We start from the raw sequence: 24,837 nt of genomic DNA on the forward strand, positions 1-24,837 counted from the left end.
TGCACACCTCCCTGAAGTGTATGGTCGTTTGTTATGCAGTGCATCGTATTCGCAGGAATGCATAGTAAAATGCATGCAGAATACTGCAGTTTTTATTTGCAGCCTTTTGCAAAAAATGGCACCCAGAGAAACACCATCCGCCAACCGTGGATAGAAACAGGACACACACAGAGCCTTAAGTTGGAAGGGAAACGGTGCTAAATGGAAAAAGAAACGTTCATGCATTCGGCAATCAAGGCTTTAAGTGGGCTGGGGCTCATCAAATACTAGCTCTGCAGATTTTACTGAGGGCACCATACTACGCCTTCTCTGTGGCTGGCAGGGGTCATTTTTTCCCTCTGATAAATCTAGAGAGCACCGCGTCTCCTAACACTGGCACCTTAGCAGGTGCCCCCATGCAATTTTGATTGCTTACACCACAAAATGCAAATGCATGGAAATGCAGGCGAACCCCAGTTTCAGGGCATTCTTTGAACGTCGCAGTGCAATCGTAAATGCCTCCAGCCATGCATGTGCATGAGGTATTTAAATGAATTCCTATGGAATCCACCAGCTTTTACCAGTTTTTGAAAGCTGACGATTCCATAGGAATCTAATGCATAGCTGTCATCTGCAGAATCGGATGCTGACGGATATGCATTCAATGGAGCAGATGTGGTGGTGGGCATACACGTTTTGTTCTGGGTACGCACCCAGGCCAATCACAACCTTGAACATCCCCTGGAGGTTAAAAACTCTACCTACATCTCTTTACACATGGTTTTTACTCTTTATTTACTGTCCTGGGAGATTGGAAAATGACCCCCTAAATCTGGCCCATCCTTAGGGAGGATTTCCTTTTCTCAGCACTCCCAGTTTTTGCAGATGCAGCACAGTGAGAATAAATGATTTACCCAGGATCACACACTTCACTTAAGTTGCGAAACCAGGATTTGAGCACAGTCAGCGATTTAATTACTTGGCTACAGAGCTTCCCACCTATAGTTAATATACCTATTTGTTAAATTTTGGATTTCAAAAGATGAAATCCTATTCAATAGCAATGCAAATTGCATAAAACACTAACCTGACATTAAATAAATCGTTTAAGAAACATGTCAGGCAAAAAGAGAATTATCGCTTTATGTAACCCATCCTGAATTTAAGAACACTGTCCAAGCCTACACAGGTGTGTACACCTGGAAACCTGTATTCACAGTGAAAGAAAATGCAACGCAGTGTAATGACACCTGCAGGAGTCTACATTTCTCATAGCATGCAACGTTACGCTTCTCTCCTTTTTATTATCCCCCACTTACACCTCTTAAGGGACAATGGTCCTTCCTCAGGCACCCCTGTACCTGGGCAATTAACCTCTCATCTCCCCTATTGTAATGCTTTGTTGACTGCTTTCCTGCATGTTGACTTTTCAAAGGGCAAAGTGTGAACTCCCAGCTGGGACACTGAAATAAGGGACTGTGGCAACCTTATTGAGTACCAGTGCTCTCCTCAAGCTTGAAGAGGTTACGGCCAAAAATATGAGCTGCAGGCACTGAGGGCCGGATAAAGCACTAATGAGAAATCAAGAGGAGGGGGCGCTCTAACAAGGGCATGTGACCTAAGTGGGGAAGAAGATAGCAGTGGACATGCAGCTTACATCAGGACCCACTGCCCCAAACAAGACATTGTGCCTCATTATGAGTGTTGCGGTCCGGATACAAGGGCGCCGGGAAGCTTACCGGCACCCTTATTTCTGGACTGCCACACTCTGAGTCTGTCTATAGGGGCCGCACCCAACAGTTCTGACATCTTCACGGAAGCGCCGCTAGCAACGGCGCCGATGCTTCCGTGAACCCATTCCCGTGGATATCATTTTCAGGCACCTGGCTTCCCGGTCTGCTGGGACTTGTAATGTCCCCCTGGCACAGGGAAGCTAGGTGCCGGTAACATTTTACGAGTCCGGCAGCAACCCACCAGAAGCACCGGCAGGGTTACCGCCGGACTCGTAATGAGGCCCTTTATTTTGGGGGTTGTGAGGCTGGGGTGGAGGGTTGTGTCAGACAACCCACATATTTGGAAACAACAAATATTACTTTGTATGTTGAATACATAGCAAAAAAGAAAATATTGTCCCTATCCACCCAACTTAACTTTTTGATTGTGATTGGAACTGTTGAATCTCAAACCCACTCACCAAATAATCCAATATGAAAGCAGGTGGCAAAGGTAGAGACAAGGTTTACTTCAATACAGCTGTGCATAGATGGACAAAGAAACTGGCATAGTATCACCATCCCAAAAATGAGGCCCGCAAGCACAGAAACCTCAGACGTTTTATAGGATTTTCCACAGCTAACTTTATACAGAAAAGTCAGCATGATACATTTAGTCAGTTACAATAACAATGAACTTATGCTACACCCTCTGGTCCTGGAGGGCATGGCTTTAAAGCACCATTTAAGACCGTACAATTCCACTCAGCCTACCAACATGATTTAAACATCGCCTCTAGCAAATCTTTTTATTACACATATTAAAGCCTGATTTGGCACCTAGTGATCACATGACTTTCATTCCCGTTCTCAGGTGGCATGGTCCACCTTTAGTGATGATACTTGATACGGGACTGGGGCGTACCTGTGCTCTGGCTAGAGCCTGACGTAATATATGCACCGCTTGATGGGATCCCACGTGCGTACTAGCCAACATTCCTTGGAAATATGAAGATAGAGACTAGTACTTATAGTAAAATTACTGAAGCAAATACAACACTGCGTGGAAGAAGCAGTCATAAGAAGTGCGGGATCGATAACATTCCCTTGGGCGAATCTATAGGACCCAAGAGGACTTTCACCAGCAGCATGGGCTACTACCAGGAGGTTAATTAAGATAGATTTATCAAGAGAGGATTTGGCATTAAGAATACTGAGCATGCCCTTGCTAAGGCTAATATGAGAAACATAAATAATTTAATTATGTCCAAAAAGCAGAGGGATAATCGACAACAAGATAAGATGAGATTCCTCATGAATTGCAGTTCACAGTGTGCATTCCTGGGCACACGACTAATAAAACACTTGAAAGCTTTAACAATTGGCATAGATGTGATGAAATATATTGGCGATAAACTAAAGAAAGTACATTGCAAAACAGAATTGTTAGGCAATCCATTACCTCCTACCCATCCATATGTACCCAAACTACAAACAAACATCTAGCTTAGTGACCGTAGAACAGGGTTTAATAAGTGTTAGCTTGCAGAATGGGTCAATATTGCTGAACATATGCGAACAATTAAAATAAAAGGAGAACATTATCCATTGGGAGCACATTGGAAATCTGAACAGACAGGAGATCAGAGTGCACCTATCAAATTATAGGGGGAGCTGAAAAACAGAATATACCTCTACAATTCACAGTAACTCAAACTAAAATACAGGGTATTCAAAACATACAATTTCTTTATTCCATCTGCTCTAATATTATTTTATGAGTGACCTTAACAAAAGGCATCTTTGCTCAAATGATCTCAGTACAAGACAAAGGGATAGACAAGATGTGCAGGTAAAGGGTGATTACTGTGCCTAAACAAAGCCCATCTAAGTGCCAAGAAAACTCACTCCACTTATAGACAACAGTTAAAATTGTATACATCTTCTTAACAAGCCTCAACAACTCAGTTTCATACACCTTTTCATCCTACATCGACATGCACGTTTCACCCCAGCTAAGGTATTTCAGGGTCTTCGCCGGGACGCTTTTTCCCTCATGTCCTAATGTTGCCAACCATTTTATTAATAATTTTCAGGGGTGATAACTTTTTGGTAGATCGCCCACACTTTATACACAAACTCTTCTTATGCAATAATTCAACGGTTTCCTTGCTTGCCTTGCTAGATCTTCACATACTGTAGGACTCCTGTGAAGGACAGACAGTATTTTCTTTTAATTCTAATACAACATGGTCTCAACTTCAGTCAAACTTCGTTGTATACCAACACCAACATTTAGGATAATAAATTGCTTACTTGTAATTTGCCAGTATTTCATGATCATTGGTGCTTACTCTTTCTTCTCCTATGGTTTACAAATGTTCAAAATTTTCAAATCAACTATTTCAACCCTTGTGACAATGTCACCTTATCATTACTTAACATGTCGTACTATGCCAGTCTTCATTATGGGTTAACACTCACTGATTCCGTCACTGTTGATGTCACGTCTGATGAACACAAGTTCACATCATCAGTTATTTTCTGTAGTACCGGGAACACCTCATGAATTCCATGAAACAGGCCCATTCAAACAGAGTAGTCCTCAACATAAACCAGAATTTGCATGTATGCATGTTTGAATAATACATTCACACCTCAGTCAAACTTACGTTATTCAATCGGCCAGGTTCTCTAACAGTATTTTGGGGTGTCAGAAGCAAACCGTATGCTCTCCTCTCCACTTTTTACAGTGCGGCAGGTCGCATCTACTGCAGTGCTCATGCACAGCACTAGAATGCACTTCATTGTTTTAGTCGCATTCCATGGCGGCCATGTTGAATTACAATGTGAGTCAATCATATTCACACTCGTATTGAAACAAAGGATTTTACAGTCACTTATATTTAAGGGAAACATTTCTTTACAACTGCTGTATTCATGAAAATGCTTAGCTGCATCTCAACTTTATAGAGTTACTCTCCAGAAACAAAGATTTTTAAGCAAGACTGTTATATCTATGTTTCAAGAGTAAACTAATTTACAAAATCTGACAAATTGTCATAGTGCTTTTAGTTAGTGGCCAGATTAAACCATGATATATATTCATTCATCCCAGTTTCATGAGTTTTCAGACAGTAAATCCATCTTTGTTCTTTTAGGAGCAGCAAGTTTTTAATGTTGCCCCCCGCTCCGGTTGGCTAAAACAGTTTCCACAAACCACCATTCAAACATTTCTAAAATAATGTTAGATATGATGGACCAAATAAATGGTATGTTTTGAATACATGGTATTTTGTTTGAGGTCATGAGATCACAAAACTATTTTTTTAGGGTTGTGGGATACGTTTACCCACTCAGCAGAATTCCCCTCCATCTCCAAGCTGCATTTCAGCAGTTACCAGCAGAATGGCTGCGCTGGCTTCTTTGAGCACCATTGCCTCACATCAAAACTGCGTTTGCAGCTACAAAATGATGGTTGCACTGTCTTGCCAAACACCCATGGGGCAAGATGGAACAGGGAGCACACTGAGAAAGGCTGCCAGTGTGTTGTCTTTCACCAAGGAAGAGAATTGAAAAGCAGCGCTGCTTTGCTGCTTGCTCAAAATTTCACATTGGAAAAGGAAACATTTAGCATTTAAAATGATGCCACCCTGATGCTCTTTTCATCTGTTCAAACATTACACTGCTTTTATCAGTGAGACCCTGCTAAGCCCATCCACATTCAGAGTGTGCTCCAGCAGAAGAGAGCATTATCACTGAATGACAGGCGGTGGCAGGCAAGGTCTGGGAAATCACCAGAAACTTTACTTTCAGCCGTAGGGAAAATGCTTGACTTTTGCTATACAGTGTCAAAAATAAACCCTTCAAAAGAAACCCTAGCTCTCTGTGCACATGTCAATTTCATTGGACATTTTCCTTGAACATACTGCTGTGTAAGAGAAACTGCCTAGGGCTGCAAACAATGTTTGGAATCCAGATGGGAGAGAAAACCGCATTTGAAGGGGACATCCCGGCAGAATTCAGCACGTGTAAAAATGTGCTTTTGCAAAAGAGAAAAATGCCTGTTTTAAAAGTACAATGAGATTAAAGCCCTGTCCTTGCCTATACATGTAGGGGGGTGGGGGAATTGGGTGAAATCTAGATAATGTTTTATTTTAACAGATTTGCTTCTGAGTCGGAACAAAATAAAATAAAGTAAATAATTAAATGCATTGGGGTAAACAATGTTGTAAACAGTCCAACAGGTCCTGCTCAGTTCACAGGGACAGTTGTGTGCTGACAACAGGAGTGGCCTCCCCCCAAAAGTAGCCACTGAGGGATTTTGTGGACACATACGTGTTAATTTCTGCCCTTGGAAACTTTGAATGGCCAAGAGAAAGAATATCATACCCCCATTAGACTTCTGTCTGGGCTTCAGCTTGAGACAATAGATTCTTGTACACCTACGTGTTACTTTTGGAAGTGATACCTAGCAGTCTCTCAAATTGGGGAAACTCCAGGGCAGCCTTGGGCTAAACTGACATTTGGTGGTATCCTGGAAAAAATGGTCCCAGTTGGAGGACAAAGGCCAGCCCATTTTGACTGAAAGACTATTTAATGAATACAATTTAAAGACTGTTAATTCTATAACCGTACAATGCAGTAATGTAAAAGTTTTACAGTTTAAAGGAAATTTTTCGTGCCTTTCAAACAAGATATGGTGGCTGTCCTTAGCATGTATGGGGCATAAACGCCAGGAGAATGTGAATTATGGGGAAAGTACATATGGTGGAACGTTAAAAATTAATGGAAATGTGCCCTACGATAATATGTATAAATGTCTAAAATTGTGGGATTTTGTGTGAAGCGGTCCCCACTAAAAACTGCAAAAAACTATTAGAAGGGCGAAATAAGGTCGTACAGACATGGGAGTGGGAACACCATGCTCTGTATGAAATATGCAATTTGCCCATGTAATTTGCAAAAGTGCCACAACTGTATAAATGTGTGATTTATATCATAATTGATTTTGTGCAAAAATGACTGTGGGATTGCTTTGCACCTCATAAAACACAACCCCATAAACTGAGTCCCCTCCTGGAGGAGGCACCAACATAGGCTGACCTATCCAGTTCTTCGGGGTAGGTCTAGCTTAGTCCTGCCCGACAATAAATCCTGTGAGTCACCCGCCTTATAAAAAGGAGAAGCTGACAGAGACAGGGGACTCTCTTCTGAATTTTCCAGCGCCTGCGTATCCAGACATTCCAGATCCACCCTGCAGATTCCAGACTCCACTGCCAGAAAAGGGATAGCTGGTTCAGGCCCTCCTATCCAGGCAGAACCACCCTTCATAACTAAACCCCATAACAAAATCTCACTAACTCAGGGAGAAGGGGGAAAGCTGTGGTACCCTTTTTGAGAGTATCCTGTAACTAGACCGGTTCTTGCCACTACCTGCATTCCAGCAGTACCCTCGCCATCCAGTGACCAGACTTGCCTAGTTGTTTGCTGTTAGGAGAGTCTGATGCCGTGTCGTGACCAGAGCCTTTGAGTCCAGAACCTGATTGACTGTCCCAAATCCCAAATTCAAGTGCGGATTGTGAGTATTTCCCCATCCCATAGCACCACATAGCGTATCCCATCTTGACATCTTGTCTTTGTTCCACTCTCTAAGTAACCCTATCCATACCCTGGTAACTTGTTTAAAACTGTCCGAATTCTCTGTGCTTCCTGTCCTTGATCTCTAAGCGTTAGCACAATTCTTCTACTCATCACTGTCTTGCATAGATCCTTAGTCATATTTTGAATAATTTAATTAATTTTCACATAAAGAGACACGCGGCGTGGAGGGGGTAAATGTGGCCGCTTAACCTGTTTCATGGGCAGCGCTATCCTCTTGATAATCTAGTTTAAATAAAACTTGTCCTTTCTTCCCAAACCGATTTTCTCTTGTAACTGCTTTATTTTCCCAAAAACCGAACCTCCTTCCATACAGAAAATCTCATCCAGTTATTCAGCTAGAGCCACTCTTTCACTTCTATATTATCCCTGTGATGTGCATCTATCACCCAGTCTAAAAACCGCATTCTGATTCTTTCTATTTCAGCCGTTTAAAAAAAAAAAACGATTGACATTTAAAACTGCAAAAGTGTAAAAATGCAACATTTCAACGTGTGATTTGGCTGCACTGTGTTCTTACTTTCAAGTTGCTTTCTGAACTGTATGCCCTTTGTTGATACCCTGCCTTGTAGTTGCTAGTGATAGTTGCGAGTGATATTACATCCCCATCATATTTATCTACTTGATTCAACTGCACATTAATTTAATTATTTGCAATTCCTAGTGTCATTTTATGCAATTGCAAAGGGTTTAAAATGTGCCACTTATTTTGTGATGGAAGGTCAAATTTTAATTCTGTTTGCCGCATAGTATGCCCGACTCCTTGCTGCTCCTTTCTATCCACTCAAAATTCGATTAATTGGGGTTTAAGGGAGCATTGCAGGGGGAAATCTTAACTCTGGTGCTATCTACCTGAAATGTAAAATTGTTCCTATTCATCTGTGCTTCAGATATGTTCTTGTAGAATGTCAACCAAGTGTATTTCATTAGTTTGCATTGTTATTATCACCCCATGGATGATTGCTGCCCAATACTCAAACTGTTTGATTTTCTTTGATTTTAAAATAAATAAATATTGTATTGCCACCATCCGCCCTGGTTCATGGTCCATTGTGACCCGGGGTATTTGTAAAAGGGGGTGTGATACGGGTTGTGTGCCAGCTCAATTCGAATTTGTTGAAAATAAAGAAAAAGTATTCTAATTGAGCGCCACATCTTAGGCTAAAAGCAAGAGTCCTGGTCCGGTGTGATGCCCGATTGGAATCCTTTACAGGGTTCGAGAAGGTCACACCTAATAAGAGAGGAGGAAATGAGGAAGTAGAAATGCAGAAGAAAGACATTTTCTCATTTCAAGTGATGACAGCAGGATTAAATCAAGAACATGAATTTCATGTGTTACTGTAATCTTTTTTAAAAAAATAATTGGTGTAGCAAGCATTAAGGACATTTGAATTACACACAAATTAGAGGAACACATTTTGAGGTGTCACTCTAAAATAAGCAGTTTTGATCAGGAAACATTCAATATTACATTCGGATGAATAATTTTGGAACATATTTAATATTATCTGGTAGACTATACCATTGTTTATTCTAAAATGATAGGTCAGTTGCTTTATACCTGTAAAGCAAGAGGCTGAGTCATACAGTGCTAATATAATTCATATGCAATAGCACCATTTGTAGGTCTAAATAGGAACATAAAGAAAAGAAAGCAGTTACAGAAGGTGTTTTGAACAGATTAAAACAAATTATTATCATTGACAGTAGGATTGTTTCACTAGTTCAGCCCAAACCATGGGGCTTATTATTTGTCAAAATAAATAATTATTATATTTTCACTAATGGCATTTACAGCTCAAATGGCATCAATAGTTATTTTGTTAAAGTTATGTACTCAACCATTGTAATACAAGTTAGAATGCTGATTATCTTTATCAGTAGTAGGCAAATACCAACATCTATGGTGGCAATACAACATCTCCTATGTACTCTGCCGACTGAAAACTCTCAGCTTCTTGATTTCTATAGTAACAAGCATCTTATAATATGTTCAACACATACTATTGAAGTATTTGATGTGGTCTATTTTAAGTTACTAAGCTTCTACCAACAGACAACCATATTTAAGACTGTAAATATTCACATGTAATACAAATTCATCCAGTTAAAACAGACCGCAAGATTTTGGCAGTAAAAATTCACAATCAAAAAATGACATAGTTGAAAGTATTGTTGAGTATCATTTATAACGAAAGTTCACCCTATATTAGTGACAAATTACGAATGAAGCACAAAAGTATATTTAAGATGTTTCAGATTGCTACAGAGTATGTTACTTTTGTGCATGATTATAGTACCACACAATGCCATTTTTAGTGGCTAAAAAAAGGAATTTATTTATTTATTCATTTATTTATTTATTTATGTGTACATTTGTAAAGCTCACCTAGCCCTGATGCCTCTGGGCACAATTCCTGACATGAACAAAGAGGTTACCCTAGCAGAGATTATATACCTGCAGTTTCATCATGGCTACATACAGTTACATTGTAAGTACAGAATACAAGTACAGATGTGGTGACGTAAGATAATTATGCAGAGCAGTATAAGTATGCAAAGAGATTTCATCTGGCTAAGAATTTTGGATGAGAGAACGTGCGAATTACCGCCCGTGTGCGAAGAGCCATGTTTTCAGACTTTTTCTAAAAGTACAGAAGGATTGTTCAGCTCTGAATGCAAATGGTAGGGCGTTCCAAAGTTTGGCAGCTCCCACAGGGAAGCTGCAGCCCCTTGATTTCTGTCGTTTGTATCTTGGAATGGTTAGTAAGTGTGCCTGGGTTGAATGTGTTGGTCTGTTAGTTTGGTTTTTGGAGAATTTGTCAGCCAGATATTTAGGAGCTGAGTTGGATAGGCACTTGTTTGTCAATGAAAGAGTTTTGAATGAGATTCGACCATGGGCTGGCATCCAATGGGTGTTCTGTCTTGCCGTGTTAATGCAATTATTTCTAGGGATGTTGAGGGCCGCTCTTAGGGCATTATTTTGGATCACCTGGAGTTTTTTTTAGATTACGGCTGTTAGTGCCTGCATACAAGGCATTACAGTAGTCTAGTCTAAATAGGATGAGGGCTCTAGCTAATGTGATGCAATTGTCTGAGGAGAGGAATGGTCTGCAGGCATTGATGAGCTTAGAAGTATAAGCTGCCGCTGAGGCCGTAGCATTGACTTATCTGGTTAACGTGAGGGTAGAGTCGAGGTAGACACCTAGAGTTTTCACTTCTTTTGAAACTTTGATCGTGTTGCTGTCAATGGCGAAGGATTTGAATTGGTCGTCTAATTTATTCAGTCAGTTTTGCGAGCCTATGAGAAGTAACTCCGTTTTGTTATCAATTAGGCATAAGCCATAAATAGCCATCCAGGCCTGGATAGTTTGGTAAATTTCGCTGAGAAGTGGGTGGCGGAAGTAAGGTGATTGCATAGTAGTTTGTGGTTGACCAGGTTAAAGGCAGCTGAGAGGTCTAGTAAGAGAAGGAGCGCAAGGTTGCCATTGTCTTGAATCTCGTCCATTTGTATTTTGAGGTCCACAAGGGCTGATTCAGTGCCATGTACAGGCCTAAAGCCTGACTGGCAGAGGCTAAGGAGGGTGTTGGATTCTAAGTGTTTTTGAATTTTCAGGAAAGCTGACCGGTCCAGTATTTTAAGCAGGAACGGTACTGTTGTAATGGGGCGATAGTTAGTCGAGATGTTGGGATCTAATGTGGGTTTTTTGAGTAGTGGGAGGGCCCAGGTATCTTTGAGGTTAGTTGGGACGGTGCTTGTTTCAAAGGAGGTATTTATTAGTGATTTAATGAAAGGGGTACGCTCAGCTGCAGCGTCTTTGATAAATGAGGCTGGACAGATGTCCCCTTGGCATCTGGATGGTTTAAGCCTTGTGATGATTTTAGATACCTCAGGTATGGAGATTGGGGCGAATTCGAATTGTGAGTTAGATTTCGGAGGGGTGGCGGTGGCCGTCTGGGTGTGTAGGTCAGGTGTTAGGTTGCACTTTTTTGATTACATTTTTGATTGTAGTAAGGCAATTTTGTCCATTAGGGCTTTTTGAATGTTTGTACACCAAGTCATGTCTTTGAGAGAGGATTCTTGTGGAGGCACTATGGATTCTAATTCGTGGAGAATAGAGAAAAGCTCTTTGGTTCCAGAATTGGCTTTGGTAATTCTCTCATTGGAAGTGGCACTTTCAGTTTGGAGGATAGCTTGTTTATAGTTTTTGGAGGCGATGGCAATGCTCTCTTCGTTAGATTAATTAGGGTATTTTTTCCAGTTTGTCTCAGCTATTCCTTGGGTGCTACGCATGGTTTTGAGGTTAGGGGTATACCATGTGTTGAGGTGGGCCCGTGGTTTGGCTTTACACATCCTCAAAGGTGCCGCTTTGTCTACGGACGCAAGTAGGGCTTGATTGTATAGCTCTACCATCGAGGATGGGTCAGAGCTTGGGTAGCGTATGTAGTCGGTGATGGGGTGCATCAAGGGTAATAGTTTCTCAGCTGTAATATTACGCCTATTTCTCGTGAGGGCATCTGGTACTTGGATCGAAGAAGTGTCTGTGGAAGGGTTCTGCTGGATGGTGAAAGTGATGACGTGATGGTCAGACCATGGGCAGGGTGTGTTGGCAAAGATCTTGATATTGCAGTTGAGATCTGCCAGCCAATCCAAGGTCTACCTTAAATGTCAGTGGGGTTATTGACACAGTGCGAGAAACCTAGCGCAGTGATGGTGTTGGCTATGGCGAGGGCTTTGTCATCGGTAGGATCGTTAAGTCCTAGATTTAAGTCTCCCAGCAGTATGATTTGTGAACATGGCTTAGTGTTCCATGCAAGGAGTTGTGTGACATCTTCCTCGAATGTAGATGTCGGACCGGGAGGTCTATAAATGAGATGGAGTGTCAGGGTGAGGGAGGCAGTGAGAGAGAGTTTGATGGATAGGAGTTCCCCAGAGGGGAATAACTGATTAGGTAGTTCTCTTATGCAGAGTTGGTTTTTGGAGATGAAAGCTACTCCTCCTCCCTTGTGACCTTATCTATCTGTCCTGAAGATAGTGTAGTTTTCTGGGATGGCAAAGGAGAGAGCTGGTCCGGCTGCTGCGCGGATCTATGTTTCAGTAATCTCTAAGAAGTCTAAGTTGTCTGATGTGATGAGATCCACGATGTCTAACGCATGTGCTGCAAGCAATCTAGCATTGATCAGTGCATCCTTAATAGAGGAGGTTTCAGGGTTCTGATTCTCTTTAGGGGGCAAATTAATTTTGGAATATGCAGTGTGCGTTGATGTGGGAAGGTGACTGGTGTTGTTGGGAACTATGGCCCCAGTAAGAGGTTGGGCCTTGGAGATTAGTGCATTCCAAGTATCATTGGCGTTCAATTTAGTATTGGTGCTTTTACTGCTAGTGGTTTTAGGGCTGGGGGTAGTGAACCTAGAGCTACAATGCTTGGAGAGTAATGGAGTATGGTGTTGTGGGGGTAGGTTCTTTATCTAGGGTGATGATTCTTCCAAGTAGTCACTTGTGTCAGGGTAAAGGGCTGTTGCTGGTGTGCGTCTAGTCAAGACCTTAGTCTAAGGTTCCTAGTGCCCAGTGGGCATGGGCAATTGGTGCTAGCGAAGCTTGCAAAAGAGGTGATCTGTAGGTTAGGAGGCTTGCATTGGAAATTGATGGGAGTGTGTTTGGGTTGTTTAATGGATTTGACGTGCTGTATATCGCGAGTCAATCATGTTGGCAGGATGGTATGCGACTTTGGGTGGTGAGTGGACATTTTTAGAGTAACAGTATGTTTGGGGGAAGGCTTGTCGTGGTATAGGCGGGTGATGGTGTTGGACCTAGGTCCTTGGATATCCATGTCCAGGTCGATCTGACCAAAGTGTAGCCCGGTTTAGAGTGTAGAGGTACTTAGGCGAGAACCAGACGAATGTTTACCTGAGGTCACGGGTGGGCACTTTCTACCGTCTCATTGTTGAGAGGTTTCTGACAGTGTAATGTCTAAGGACTGTGATGGGAGATGTGCCTTATTGGCATCTTATATGTGCGGCAGAAGTAAGGGCACATGAGCAATGCAGTTTGGGCCATTGGAGATATAAAGCTGTAGTTCTCAGTATTGGGTGCGAAATCTGTGAACTGCTAGCACTTTGTTGTAAGATAGATTGGGATAACGGCAGGCCGTACATTCGGGTTAGCGTGCTAACAGTGTCAATGGAGTAATGCAGGCAGTACAGTAAGGGAAGTACTTGATGAGGCAGTGCAGTAATGCAGGCAGTACAGTATAAGCAGTTTTGGTGCTAGTTAAGACATCAAGGCTACTTGCAATTTGAAGACATCAAGGCTACTTGCAGTTTGGAAGATAGGGGTGTAGGTACGTCAATCCACAGTACTACTGTAGTGCTCACTAAGCAGGATGGGCCAAATAAGGTGATAGGCGCGGAAAAGCAGAGCAGTAATAGGCACTTTCAGTTTGAAATACGTATGGGCACCCGTAGGTAATATAATATTTACGGTTTTAGTCGTACTGTGCATGAGAGGCGACTAAATATGATGGGGACACTTGTGAGACTGAAAGTGGTAATATTATATATCGGCACTTCTTTGTGCTCGACAATTGGGTGCCAGCCTATCACAATACGGTATAATGCATTTTCAAGGTGCGGCAGTGTAAAAACAACAGGGTACGGTACATATGTGTGCGTGTTGGTACATACACACAATGAGAGTTTAGGCAGACACACAAAACTGCAAAGTCATGTGTGTTGTAGTTGTCGGAGGCAGGAAGCATGTCTTGTTGCTAAAGTTCGTGTGGAATCTTACTGCTAGTCCATTTGGGGAGGTAGGAGCATGATAGCAGATCCTTCAGCCACGGACAGACAGACAACAGCCTTTGAAACGGGGCCTTCGGATGCAAGGGGCCAGCTTACGCCTGCTGGCCTTGCTATTGGCTTATTGTGGATGACCTGGGCCAATCACCAAGAAGCAGTAACAGGATAGGTAGGGCATAGGAGCATCTCACCGCAGCCGAACAATTCCGCCATTTTGAAGCACTTTGTGCTCCCTTTGAAATAGTTAATGTGCTTTCAGATGAGTAGTTGGAGAAACGGTGCTCCTCTATTTCCGTATTCAGAATGCATGAATAATGAGGCAGGCCTGATGGACATTGCCGCACGGAGCAATATTAGAAGTCGAGCCACAATTACGCAGACCAGTTGATAAACAGTTGAAATTGAAAGTATGGGACCAGCAGGCCCACAGGGTTGGCCCATGCTGCTCCTGCAACGCTGCTCCTGCAACGCACGATGAAGTTGCAGGCTCCTTCTCACCCAACTTAGCTGCAGTAGAGGATACAATGCCGATCTAGGCACAGACAGTGGCCTTTGAATCGGGGGCTTCGGATGCAAGGGGCCGGCTTACGCCTGCCGGCCTTGCTGGTGGCTTATTGTGGACGACCTGGGTTAATCAGCATGGGGTTAAGAAACACATCTTACCAATAGGAGTTCATCTTACTCAGAATTTGTTAAAATAACTTTGGAAGCTTTGCTGAAACTGGTACTACCAACATGGCCGCCTATAAGGACATTAGTGATAGGATGCGTCTTAACTTCAAGAGACAAAAATGTTACACGCAAGATGGCATGGGCTGCCATAGGACACACCACTCTGAACACTTGGCTTTCACACCAAGTGAAGCACAACTTAGGTAACTAGTACATTATGAAACTAGTTCTTGATAAAGACTTTTTACCTTATTGCATTTTTAGAGCACAGACATGATAGCATAATATACATAATTGCATCTACACAGGAATACTAGGATAAATCTTTATAAAATGCAAACACAATATATTATTTGTTTAACTAGGTTTATAACCCAGTGGTATCCATTTCTAATGCTACTTAGCAATGGAATACTAGCAAATCTTCAAATAAAAAAGAAACATTCTGTGGGATAAAACATAAAAAAGTATAGCTTATTTGGAAAATCATCAATATTTTGATAGTCAATTTGTTTATAGAGATAATTGCATTTGGCTTTCACGTCTTCTTTTCAAAGGAAGTTTACACTCAAATGTTTGGATCAACCATGTATCTGATATCGTAAAGATAGGTAAGATTTAGCTACCATTTCTCTTTAGCAAAACAATTAAATAATTAATAGAGCTATTGCATGAATATTGATACCTATGGTTTTCCAGATATACAATCAGAAGTCCCGTGGATCATTGAAAACTCATGTTGTTTGCATAAACTTAGACTACATTAAAGTATGTATGCAATTTACACAGAAGTTAGAGCAGTTACTTAAAGCAAACGTGTTGTTAAGAAAGAACTTTCCATGATATTTCTTGTTTTGACTTGCTCTCATATTTTTTAAGTAGCTTTGATGCTCTCCCTTATTTCTCCTTTACCTCACGCATCAATTTGTTTTTTTTGTGGAAATTAATAAATGCTTTACGCCCAGTTAATTTTCATTGAAAACACTGTACATTCATTGAAATCATTGAATAATATGGCCCCAAAGAAGCACTTTGTGTGAAACATTTGTAGATTGGTTATCTATTAGAATAAGTTGTAATCTGAGGATAAGCAGACCTTCAGGAATAGTTTCAACATTATTCTGGTTGTATAATGTGGCACATCAATTTGAAATATTATTTATTCAGTGCCCAATAGGATGTATAAATATGTGTTAAATAACAGTAAAGGATTTATAACCACTAAGGTTATTAGCGCAATGTGGCTCAGTTTAGTTGTTTGAATAGATTAGCATTAATGGGGTAAAAGAAAATTAAGGGTAATATACTTGTATAAGAAACTTATATACCTGGAAGAATAAAGACTATCCAAGGAATTTGTGTCATCCTGCCTAGGTAATTTGGAACTGCAACCATATATAAAACAGTTTCCAAATAGATTGAAGAGAGGTAAGTACATGCTCTTGCGCTGTAGTATATTGGAAACGGGTGAGATGTTGGATGCTAGACCCTGTATCCCACACACACTCAGAATATGTCCAATATATAAAACATGGGTGCAGTGTAGATGTTGATATATTTTTTTAAAATACTGTGAACATTTAGATAATCTGTGTTAATTCTATCTGTGCAGGTGTGTTAATAAAGTGTCCTTTTTACACTATAAAAGATTCTGGCAACTTATTTTATCTGTCAAGCAAATATCTCTGAAATTATTTACATTAGAATGTTGGCACCAGACACCTCAACTGCTAAGTAAAATCTTGTAAATATGAGTACTTGGTCTGCTACTAAAATAGATGCGTGTGAGACAGAATAGGAATATATTTGTAGACTACGGACATTATTCTAGACTGTGCACTTTATACATAAATGATGCACTTTATTATTTTTAAACTATGTTTATGAGTATCAAAAACCACACAAAAGGTTTAATATTAAACTGATCTTCCAAAAAATGTAATAAATTAAAACAACAGCATTTATTGTTCTCAAATCTTGCACAAATGTATAGACCTCAGAACCAGGTTTCTATTTGGGTAAGATTGGTGTATTGCATGGATTTCTGGTTGACAAATGTATTCCTTGGTCAAAAAATATATTTATTCCTACTGAAATTCCTGCTTCTGCTTCTGGTTTCAAAGAGTATTAGGGTTTTCTGGGCAGCAGTATGTTGTACCTGAATGTGCATTGGTTTTATGTTACCAATTAACACTACTTCATTTACATGCTGCAACCACAACACTTTGGGGGACCTTTGACAATAACTATTCTAGATCTCCTTGCTTTGTTTCTTGTACCTCTCTCTCCTTCCCCTCTCCATGCTCTGTTTGCAACACAGCCAGCACTTCATTCTCATGCTCATTTGGGATGTCTACAAATATTCTGCCCAGAGTTTAAGTCATCGTACTTTGCGCAATCGGTCATGCAAAAACAAAATTACTGTTGACAATGGGCTCAAAAGAAATGCATGCTTATCTGAAATTGGTCCAATTAATACTGTCACAGATTTATTTACTCGGTAAATCACTGGATTTTTTGTGATCCCTATAGCTCACACTGTTTCTGAAGACAACTGGGCATTCAGAAAATCCTTACCCTTAATTGCAGAACGGTTTTCCACTGCGTCAATAAGCTCACAACACACTCTTCACATTAACTTCACAATCTACAAAGGGTTTCTCTTGAACCATATGTATCAACGTTTGCATGATGACATCAGTTTTCACTATGCATTCATAACCATTACTTTGGTGTTTTGTCGAAATGGGGGAGGAAGACCCCTCTGGATACGCAAGAGGACAGACCAGGGGAAATCCCACGTCCAAAAAAATGAAGATACTAAAAATGTGACAAACGCCTGTTGTATTTAACAATATCCATATAAACCGGTCCAATAACACAGTGAGTAGTGCGCTTGCTTTGACATCTGTGCCGAGCCTGATGACGCAGGTTCGAATCCCAGCAGTGCCAAACTCAGCCTTTCATCCTTCCGAGGTCGATAAATGAGCACCACACACCGTGGGTAATAATAAGCAGTGCTCAGATGCCTGAGGGTTCGTAGCGCTATCTAAATGCTAAATGATTATTATTAATTATTAATTTTAAAACAGGGACAGCATGGACATTAAGCACATCTCTATGGCTCACACTTGATTCCAAGCTTGACAGGACCTTAAAACAGGGTATGGTGTCACCATTGACGTTTTGTTTCCAAAAACATAAAAGTGGGAAGGGATTTGTTAGAGGAATCAACTATATACACGTTATACAAGGGTAAGTGTAATTATTTGCTCCTGTCTATCTGATTGCTCCACCTGAAACCATCTCTTAAATCGCTACAGGTGAATAGATGTCATTTCTACAATATGCCATTGGCCGATGCAACACTGTGTACCACAACGTGGAGGGAGATGGGGATTGGTCAATAGTGGCTTTCTCCGCCTTGGCAATTGGAAGGTTACCAGCACATGAACACAATAGGGTGGTGGTGTCAGGACACCAAGGGGCTGCTTGTCCTAATAAGGTTACACTTTTTGATTTCCTAGGACACAAGCCAGGACATTCAGCTTTCAACGTTGCACTACCTTGTATCCTTGGTCCGAGAACTGGATGGGAACGAAGGTCTCTGTCTGTCTTTTTCTTAATCGAATGAATAGGCATTATCCTCCAGCTGTAGGTCACGTGTATGGGGAGCACATTTTGTATTATTCTGCTCAGCATTTATGAGGAGATTAGTCCTATTTACTGCATGTGTACTTACCTCCTTTGGCCTCTAGAGACTTGTTCGAGCTACTTTCTCTCAAGATTAAGTCTGAGTTGGTGGGAATCTGACCTTCCATCACTACCTTTTTCTTTACAGGACCGTCCCTCTGGAATGGCTTCCCCGCCCCTCTCAGACTTGAGCTGGATCTCCTTAAGTTCTGGAAGCTTCTCAAAATTTTCTCTTGTCCTCCTCCTTCCCTTTACCCCTTCCTTGCTAATTCCCCCTGCTGCTGTGACTGGTTGCTGGGTCCCTTCTGAGTCATAGAGGGGCAAGGCCATCCCTCAACGTCCCTTCTGAGTCATACAGTGGCCAGGCCCTCCCTCGACCAGTCTGTCCGAGCACCACCTCACCAGCACTTGCCTTTGGGTACCCTCGCTGACTATACTAGTGTCTGGGCCACCTCCTCCTCGCACTTAACCCTTATCCTCCCAGCACACTTGCCTTCTGGGATATCCTTAGCACATACCCAGCCCCTGGGGCCTTCCCTCCTTTCTTCCCCCACCCTTCCCCCTAGCACTTACCTTTCCCCCTTTCAGTTTGCTCATAAGTGCCCATTGCTTGCTTTAATCTCATGCTGTATTCACATAGGCTTCTCACACCTCTCAATTAGGTCGATATCCAACAATGTTTGCAGCATTCACAAAAAATACTTATAATACTTTGCGTCTTTCTCTGGTATTCAATAATGCTTGTAGCACTCTCAGGTGTAACCCTTTTCAGCTTTATCCGCTATTCAGTAATGCTTGTAGCACTCTTAAAAGTAGTTATGCCAATTTGTAGCTTGATCGGCATTCAACAACATTAGATTTACTCTTCCATAGCAATGCTAATGTTTGTTCGCTATATCAATATGCCTCTCTCCAGCCCCAGAGCGCCCTACTCTGAGTGTTCCCTTCTCTTACACTCACTGGTCTGTTATCGCTCCTCCTGGCTCTCAATTCTGCCTCTCCACTTCACTGCCTGTTCCTTGAGTGAGCTTCTGTGAGCAGCACTCACCATCCTCGGTTACAGCTGGGCATACCCCCTCTCTTTTCAAGCGGTGAGGAGTATTCAGAGTCCCACAGCTGCTACTGTAGACACCATGAAAAGGGGTCAGCAGGCTTCTTGACCCTTGCAGGGCTGGCACTGGCCCACCATCCTTTCTGCACTCCTGCTCAACCCGGGGATTGATCAAGTGGTAATGGGGCAGTAAGGGGTTGACGGCTCTGGCACCTCAACCAGCATCATTAACCCCTTACTGCCTATCTCGTAATGACCCTCTATATCTTTCTGCTATCTCTCTTTATAATCTGTGTTAATTCTATCTGTGCAGGTGTGTTAATAAAGTGTCCTTTTTACACTATAAAAGATTCTGGCAACTTATTTTATCTGTCAAGCAAATATCTCTGAAATTATGTACATTAGAATGTTGGCACCAGACACCTCAACTGCTAAGTAAAATCTTGTAAATATGAGTACTTGGTCTGCTACTAAAATAGATGCGTGTGAGACAGAATAGGAATATATTTGTAGACTACGGACATTATTCTAGACTGTGCACTTTATACATAAATGATGCACTTTATTATTTTTAAACTATGTTTATGAGTATCAAAAACGACGCAAAAGGTTTAATATTAAACTGATCTCCCAAAAAATGTAATAAATTAAAACAACAGCATTTATTGTTCTCAAATCTTGCACAAATGTATAGACCTCAGAACCAGGTTTCTATTTGGGTAAGATTGGTGTATTGCATGGATTTCTGGTTGACAAATGTATTCCTTGGTCAAAAAATATATTTATTCCTACTGAAATTCCTGCTTCTGCTTCTGGTTTCAAGGAGTATTAGGGTTTTCTGGGCAGCAGTATGTTGTACCTGAATGTGCATTGGTTTTATGTTACCAATTAACACTACTTCATTTACATGCTGCAACCACAACACTTTGGGGGACCTTTGACAATAACTATTCTAGATCTCCTTGCTTTGTTTCTTGTACCTCTCTCTCCTTCCCCTCTCCATGCTCTGTTTGCAACACAGCCAGCACTTCATTCTCATGCTCATTTGGGATGTCTACAAATATTCTGCCCAGAGTTTAAGTCATCGTACTTTGCGCAATCGGTCATGCAAAAACAAAATTACTGTTGACAATGGGCTCAAAAGAAATGCATGCTTATCTGAAATTGGTCCAATTAATACTGTCACAGATTTATTTACTCGGTAAATCACTGGATTTTTTGTGATCCCTATAGCTCACACTGTTTCTGAAGACAACTGGGCATTCAGAAAATCCTTACCCTTAATTGCAGAACGGTTTTCCACTGCGTCAATAAGCTCACAACACACTCTTCAGATTAACTTCACAATCTACAAAGGGTTTCTCTTGAACCATATGTATCAATGTTTGCATGATGACATCAGTTTTCACTATCCATTCATAACCATTACTTTGGTGTTTTGTCGAAATGGGGGAGGAAGACCCCACTGGATACGCAAGAGGACAGACCAGGGGAAATCCCACGCCCAAAAAAATGAAGATACTAAAAATGTGACAAACGCCTGTTGTATTTAACAATATCCATATAAACCGGTCCAATAACACAGTGAGTAGAGCGCTTGCTTTGACATCTGTGCCGAGCCTGATGACGCAGGTTCGAATCCCAGCAGTGCCAAACTCAGCCTTTCATCCTTCCGAGGTCGATAAATGAGCACCACACACCGTGGGTAATAATAAGCAGTGCTCAGATGCCTGAGGGTTCGTAGCGCTATCTAAATGCTAAATGATTATTATTAATTATTAATTTTAAAACATGGACAGCATGGACATTAAGCACATCTCTATGGCTCACACTTGATTCCAAGCTTGACAGGACCTTAAAACAGGGTATGGTGTCACCATTGACGTTTTGTTTCCAAAAACATAAAAGTGGGAAGGGATTTGTTAGAGGAATCAACTATATACACGTTATACAAGGGTAAGTGTAATTATTTGCTCCTGTCTATCTGATTGCTCCACCTGAAACCACCTCTTAAATCGCTACAGGTGAATAGATGTCATTTCTACAATATGCCATTGGCCGATGCAACACTGTGTACCACAACGTGGAGGGAGATGGGGATTGGTCAATAGTGGCTTTCTCCGCCTTGGCAATTGGAAGGTTACCAGCACATGAACACAATAGGGTGGTGGTGTCAGGACACCAAGGGGCTGCTTGTCCTAATAAGGTTACACTTTTTGATTTCCTAGGACACAAGCCAGGACATTCAGCTTTCAACGTTGCACTACCTTGTATCCTTGGTCCCGAGAACTGGATGGGAACGAAGGTCTCTGTCTGTCTTTTTCTTAATCGAATGAATAGGCATTATCCTCCAGCTGTAGGTCACGTGTATGGGGAGCACATTTTGTATTATTCTGCTCAGCATTTATGAGGAGATTAGTCCTATTTACTGCATGTGTACTTACCTCCTTTGGCCTCTAGAGACTTGTTCGAGCTACTTTCTCTCAAGATTAAGTCTGAGTTGGTGGGAATCTGACCTTCCAGCACTACCTGTTTCTTTACAGGACCGTCCCTCTGGAATGGCTTCCCCGCCCCTCTCAGACTTGAGCTGGATCTCCTTAAGTTCTGGAAGCTTCTCAAAACCTTCCTCTTGTCCTCCTCCTTCCCTTTACCCCTTCCTTGCTAATTCCCCCTGCTGCTGTGACTGGTTGCTGGGTCCCTTCTGAGTCATAGAGGGGCAAGGCCATCCCTCAACGTCCCTTCTGAGTCATACAGTGGCCAGGCCCTCCCTCGACCAGTCTGTCCGAGCACCACCTCACCAGCACTTGCCTTTGGGTACCCTCGCTGACTAGACTAGTGTCTGGGCCACCTCCTCCTCGCACTTAACCCTTATCCTCCCAGCGCACTTGCCTTCTGGGATATCCTTAGCACATACCCAGCCCCTGGGGCCTTCCCTCCTTTCTTCCCCCACCCTTCCCCCTAGCACCTACCTTTCCCCCTTTCAGTTTGCTCATTAGTGCCCATTGCTTGCTTTAATCTCATGCTGTATTCACATAGGCTTCTCACACCTCTCAATTAGGTTGATATCCAACAATGTTTGCAGCATTCACAAAAAATACTTATAATACTTTGCGTCTTTCTCTGGTATTCAATAAGGCTTGTAGCACTTTTAGGCGTAACCCTTTTCAGCTTTATCCGCTATTCAGTAATGCTTGTAGCACTCTTAAAAGTAGTTATGCCAATTTGTAGCTTGATCGGCATTCAACAACATTAGATTTACTCTTCCATAGAAATGCTAATGTTTGTTCGCTATATCAATATGCCTCTCTCCAGCCCCAGAGCGCCCTACTCTGAGTGTTCCCTTCTCTTACACTCACTGGTCTGTTATCGCTCCTCCTGGCTCTCGATTCGGCCTCTCCACTTCACTGCCTGTTCCTTGCGTGAGCTTCTGTGAGCAGCACTCACCATCCTCGGTTACAGCTGGGCATACCCCCTCTCTTTTCAAGCGGTGAGGAGTATTCAGAGTCCCACAGCTGCTACTGTAGACACCATGAAAAGGGGTCAGCAGGCTTCTTGACCCTTGCAGGGCCGGCACTGGCCCACCATCCTTTCTGCACTCCTGCTCAACCCGGGGATTGATCAAGTGGTAATGGGGCAGTAAGGGTTGACGGCTCTGGCACCTCAACCAGCACCATTAACCCCTTACTGCCTACCTCGTAATGACCCCCATATCTTTCTGCTATCTCTCTTTACTCAATTCCATCTCTTCCTCTGTTTCCTTTTCTGCTTCCCTCCTTACTTTCTCCTCTTCTTCCTTTTGCCTTTCCCTTTCCTCCTTTTGTTTTCTCAACCTCTCCATACCCTCTTGCTCCTTCTCTTTTTCTGCTTCTTCTAATTCCCTCCTTCTCTTCTCCTGCCGTTTCTTCTGTTTCATTTCCCTTTCCCTTTTCTCTGCCTCTTCTATCGCCTTCGCCCATTCCCTTTCTTCCTCCTCTAACTTTTTCCTCTGTCGTGGCTCTTCTTCCTACCTGTACTGCTTCTACCATGTTTCCCTGTCCCATTCCTTTGTGTCGCCTGCACCTTTCCCATCTAATTTAAGCAATATCTGCCTCACACCCACCCACTCTGGCCATTTGTCACCCCAGTTGTGTCACTCTCTGGTAGCTTCACCCGCAATTTGCAGTGCTCCCTTTCTTCATTGCATGTGGGTCCTAGCTTTTGATTACTCAGCGTGGCCCCATTTATTGTGTCTTCATTACTGTATGCAGGGGGCACATATATGGGGTTTGTATAGTCTGCCGCTGCTTTCAATTCTTTCAATGGGTAAAATCCCTGCCCTTCAGTTGGTTGGTCAGTGTCCTTGGGAGGAGGAGGAGGAGGAGGAGCCGTTGCCGCTTCGCCCCCCACGTCATGATGGTTGAGTATCCATTCCTTCCGGGGTGGGTCCTCCACCTTGTCCTCGAACATCTTCCATTGCTCTAGAATTGCTAACCTGTTACTCAATTTCTTCCCCTTATATGCAGCATGTAAATATGTGGTCATGTGTTGCAGCACATATTTTGAAAGACTACCTTCCGGGGACCAGGCTTTGACCATTTTCCCCGCTGTTTTGCAAGTCCATTCTACGCTATATTTACAAATCTTGGTCTTATGACGCATAAGGGACTTGCACAAGTGCATAAAGGGAGTGTCTCCTGTGAGAAACCTCAGGGTATTCTCACTCCTACTCCGCTTGGATCCTCTGCTCAGGTGCCAGGGAAAGGCCATCCCTCTTGAATCCCATCCCTGGGGGTGGAGAGTTGTGGGAGGATTACCTGGTTGGAGGGTCCTTGGGGATTGGGAGTGGGGTACTTACAGGAGAGACATGGTATCCCCCTTTTCCTGTTGACGACCAACCTAACCCTCCCCCAATCTTTATGGGTTACTATAAAGCGGTTCCCCTCATTTCCCCACATGTGATACTTGACAGTACTTGGACGAGGAAGAGGTGACTAAGGGTAGTGAACCCTACACCCTTTCACCACTTTAGCACTGGGATGAGGAAGATGCCTACTAAGAGCTGAGAGATTCAGGCATGTCAGACAAATAGGCTGACTAGAGGTCAGGCAATTTAACTTTTTGACCCACACCTGTGGACCCTTAAGGTTCAAAGGGAGTATAAGAGGCGGGGCTAGATACAAGAGAGGAGGAAGCTGTTGCATCAGGAGAGAGGCAGAAGCTGTGGTGCGGAAGGAGGCTGTGACCGACCGAATCACGAGGCAGAGGACACCGAGGCCAGAGTCCCTGTGAGGC

At 42.4% G+C, this 24,837-nt stretch overlaps 1 protein-coding gene across 1 annotated transcript in view; it reads left to right on the forward strand.

The window, feature by feature from the left end:
* Nucleotides 1-24,837, forward strand: part of BEND6 (BEN domain containing 6) — an 886,671-nt gene that overhangs the window by 667 nt on the left and 861,167 nt on the right. The gene's annotated exons all lie outside the window — the stretch shown is intronic.

The sequence above is a fragment of the Ambystoma mexicanum genome, chromosome 4p, assembly GCF_040938575.1.
Source record: "Ambystoma mexicanum isolate Mex_15411 chromosome 4p, UKY_AmexF1_1, whole genome shotgun sequence".
NCBI lineage: Eukaryota > Metazoa > Chordata > Amphibia > Caudata > Ambystomatidae > Ambystoma > Ambystoma mexicanum.